This window comes from Mizuhopecten yessoensis, unplaced genomic scaffold (assembly GCF_002113885.1).
Source record: "Mizuhopecten yessoensis strain PY_sf001 unplaced genomic scaffold, ASM211388v2 scaffold877, whole genome shotgun sequence".
NCBI lineage: Eukaryota > Metazoa > Mollusca > Bivalvia > Pectinida > Pectinidae > Mizuhopecten > Mizuhopecten yessoensis.
The window spans coordinates 3,830-8,715 of NW_018403766.1; positions in this window are offsets into that span (position 1 = coordinate 3,830).

Here is a 4,886-nt window from a genome sequence, read left to right on the forward strand (position 1 = left end):
ATATATACCTTATATATCTTATATATCTTATATATATTATATACCTTATATATCTTATATACCTTATATATCTTATATACCTTATATACCTTATATACCTTATATACCTTATATACCTTATATACCTTATATATCTTATATATCGTAAACATCTTCATGCTTGGTGCTATGACTGGTATATCTAGTAAGCACACTGTAGTTACAAATAGTCTAGCTATACCAGTGTATGCAATTGACTGAAATACATAACATTGTTGTATTTTGATAAGACTTTTATTAAATGAATATCACACTTGATTTGAAAATAGTGTTTATTACAGTTTTGGAGTACAAAAAAGGTGGCGATTAGTTATTCCAACTTATTTGTGTATTATTTCCCTTTGTAGATGGACCACAGTTTGTTACGATAGTGGGCACCGATGGTAAATCTCCAGTGATCAGAGGAGATGTCTACGGTCCTGTGTCCTGTAGAACCGACTGTAACCCTGCTTGTGATATGGAGTGGCGGAGACAAGGCATCCCATTCATTCCATCACGTAGTGATTCCAGTAATGAACTGGGGTTGGTGGACTCCACACTCCCGAGAATGAAGGAGGTTACCTATACCTGTCAAGCACGAGTGGCATCATCTTCAGGTTTTACTGCACCGTCATTAGACAAGAACATAACTGTTGTAGTTTATTGTAAGTACACAAAATTTGTGATTTATCTGTCTTGTTTAACGGTAGTTTATTGTAAGTACACAAAATTTGTGATTTATCTGTCTTGTTTAACAACTTTGCTACAACCATTGAGATGCTTTACACAATAGTATGACATATAATAATAGGCAGGATTGTTACAGAATCCCGAGACTGAGATAACCCAATATCGCTCGTCCTAGATACTCCAGGTGTTACTCCCACTTTCGCTCTCTGCACCCCTGGAGTATGTCATAGCAAAATTGAAGGCTCAGTGTGCGCCACCTTGTGGATGAGACAAGAAGACTCGCTTGATCCTTTGATGTACATAAAAAGAATCTCGCGGGCACATAACATTAAAATTGTCAGGTCAGGTTTTTTTTACCCAAGACCAATCAAAGAGCTAGCCACGTGCCCTCAATTTTGCTCTGACATATTCCAGGGGGGGAGAGAGCGAAAGTGAGTGTAAACCCTGGAGTATCGCGGATGAATATCGCTCATTCACAGATAATAACTGACTTTGGTTCTCACATCTCATTATTTTGACAAATATTTATTTTCATTTCGGTTTACATGTCTGTCTGCAGCCCCAGTAAAATATGACCCAATTTCTACTAAATCTATGTTTTAATATATACTTCTGCATTAACGATTAACAGAAGTCTGAAAAATACAGAAGAAAAGTTAGTTTCATGGCATAGGTGATGTTGAAGTAGGACGAGGAAAGGTGATAAAGATATTGCCGTTGCTAGGGCCTCAAACCCGCGACCTTTGGCTCTCCAGCCCGATACTCTACCGCTGAGCTAAAGGGAAACTCCCTACAGCTGATGCTTGTAAGGCAACCTAATTAATCCACATCTTTTACAATGAAATGTAATATTATAAACAAATAATACCAAAAAATCATAAATTTAACTACAAAATAGACTATTTAAAATGCTGATTGTTCATTTGTTTATGAATATAAGTGTAGATAAAAACGTTGCCGTGTGAAATTCGGAGCCAAATGTTGTGTAAAGGTGTAAGACCGATCGGACAAGATATACTAGCGGAAAAAAGAAAATGTGCATCGATAAAAAGTTACGTAAAACAAAAACTTCAACAGTAACAATTTGTTTCAAAATTGTTAAAGACACATTTTATCAAAGATCAAATTATTCAGAATCATTAAAAGAACACACATTTCATCTGAATCATTCCAAAGCTTGGTTGCAGACATTTTCACTAATACTAGGCATAGCTAACCAAACACATTCACCAGTAATAAATTTATTTTTCTGTCTTGGATGTGAAGTTTTACACAATAATAACAGAATTGGTAAAGATTGTCAAACTTACTTGCTATCGGCGAAAAATGCGAAACTGAACACATGCACAAGGACAAAAGAATGCATTAGCACAAAACCCATTCACCTGTGAAGATTGTTAAGGAGTGTGCACAAAACCCATTCACCCGTGAAGATTGTTAAGGAGTGTGCACAAAACCCTTTCACCTGTAAAGGTTGTTAAGGAGTGTGCACAAAACCCTTTCACCTGTGAAGATTGTTAAGGAGTGTGTACAAAACCCATTCACCCGTGAAGGTTAAGGAGTGTGCACAAAACCCATTCACCCGTGAAGGTTGTTAAGTAGTGTGCGCAAAATCCATTCACCCGTGAAGGTTGTTAAGGAGTTTGCACAAAACTCATTCACCCGTGAAGGTTGTTAAGGAGTGTGCACAAAACCATTCACCCGTGAAGATTTTTAAGGAGTGTGCACAAAACCCATTCACCCGTGAAGGTTGTTAAGGAGTGTGCACAAAACCCATTCACATGTTAATTGTGTTAAAGTTTTAGGCTTGAATTTTTTAAAAATAATTTTGTGTGTTTTATTGTTTATTTTCTTAGTATAAGATATCTGGCATGGTTGTAATGTGGGATATCGCAACTTTGAGGTGTGATAAATATTTATCCATTTGTCCATTTAGGCAGTTCTTGTCCAGACAGTAAGTCTCATAAAGATTCAGTCTCTATAAGTTTCCTAAACTTGCTAATTTCACCCTCTAGGGCTACAGGGGTGGGGCTGTACCATAAGGGCACGTTACTTTGTACAAAATCTTTTAAAAAACATCTCCTCTAAAAGATACCGGTGGATTTAGACCACTCACTTTTCTTAAAACTACTCTTAAATGAATCAAACTACTGGAGAAGGGTATGACCTGCTGATGGAGTGGGACTAGAAAGGATCAGAGATTGCTAAACCTTTAAATGGCACCTCGTCTTAATCCTATTATACATCTGTCACTGGATTTTGACAAACAGTTCATCGAATTATCCTTAGAGGATCATGAGACCATGAGAATCACAATATATTGAAATGGGACTGACCCTCCTACACCCACCCTGTTACTTTTAATAAACAGGTTAAATTATTTTTCAACTCTATAGACAATAATTCATCATCTAATGATGTATATCAATCTTTTTATATTAATGTATACCAGAAACATTCACCCAGCCAAACATTCACCCTGTGTTGGTAAAATCTATCTTTACCCTGCGTTGGTAAAATCTATCTTTACCTTGCGTTGGTAAAATCCATGTTCACCCTGTGTTGGTAAAATCTATGTTTACCCTGCGTTGGTAAAATCTATGTTTACCCTGCATTGGTAAAACCTATGTTCACCCTGCATTGGTAAAATCCATGTTCACCCTGTGGTGGTAAAATCTATGTTTACCCTGCATTGGTAAAATCTATCTTTACCCTGTGTTGGTAAAATCCATGTTCACCCTGCATTGGTAAAATCCATGTTCACCCTGCATTGGTAAAATCTATGTTCACCCTCCATTGGTAAAATCCATGTTCACCCTGCATTGGTAAAATCCATGTTCACCCTGTGGTGGTAAAATCCATGTTCACCCTGTGGTGGTAAAATCCATGTTCACCCTGCGTTGGTAAAATCCATGTTCACTCTGTGTTGGTAAAATCTATGTTCACCCTGCATTGGTAAAATCCATGTTCACCCTGTGTTGGTAAAATCCATGTTCACCCTGTGTTGGTAAAATCCATGTTCACCCTGTGTTAGTAAAATCTATGTACACCCTGCATTGGTAAAATCTGTGTTCACCCCGCATTGGTAAAATCTATGTTCACCCTCCATTGGTAAAATCCATGTTCACCCTGTGTTAGTAAAATCTATGTTCACCCTCCATTGGTAAAATCTATGTTCACCCCGCATTGGTAAAATCTATATATGTTTCCCCTGCGTTGGTAAAATCTATGTTCACCCTGCGTTGGTTAAATCTATGTTTTAGAGGGATCTTTCTCATTTTTTTTGTGTAGGGTCCCCTTAGTCTGTAATGGTGCATGTATACTTTTGAGACTGATGGAATAAAAAAAATGGCTGACAGGTGGCCATCTTGGATTTTGACAGTGAATGTTTATTATCGCTATTTCTTAGGAAGTTTTTGAGGGATCTTTCTTAGATTTGATATGAAGGTTCCCCTTGGTCTGTTGTTGTGCATGTTTAACTTTGAGACTGATCCATAAAGAAAATGGCCGAAAGGCGGCCATCTTGGAATTTGGTCTGTAGTTATTCATATTTACTTTGGAGAGTGATCATAAAACAAGATGGCCACAGGAAGTACTAATGAGATCTTTCTGATACATTTGTATTGTAATGATCGGATCTATTTATCTTACATTTAAAGAACTGTATTAGAAAATATGTGAAACGGTGCATTTACTGTTTGCATGACTTGATCAAACAGACCAAAGAAAAGAAGAGAAAAGAGCTAACTGACATAAACTAATGAAGATGGTACGATGGTAGGCGCCAAGATCCCTCTGGGATCACTTGTTCCGGTTTGGTTACATCTGAATCTAAACTGAAAACTGCTGCATAATTAAATGCAGTCAATAGAAAGTAACATTCTGATTGGTCATCACCAAAGATTATAATTATATGTCTATGACAGTTATAGTATCACTTTAGATATATCAGTCACGGTCAGTGAAATATATCAGTTTTAGTATTGACCAATCAGAGTGGTACCTAAGTAGATAACAAACCAATATCTGTCGGGCAGGTTTAATACAAAGATAACAATCATTGTAAACAAACACATGTCCCATCAGCTAGTTTAGGCATTTTTGCACTGGTTCCAGTCCACAAGTAATTATTATCCTACATATGTAGGTTTGATAAGTTAAATAGTTTCTCTCTGTCT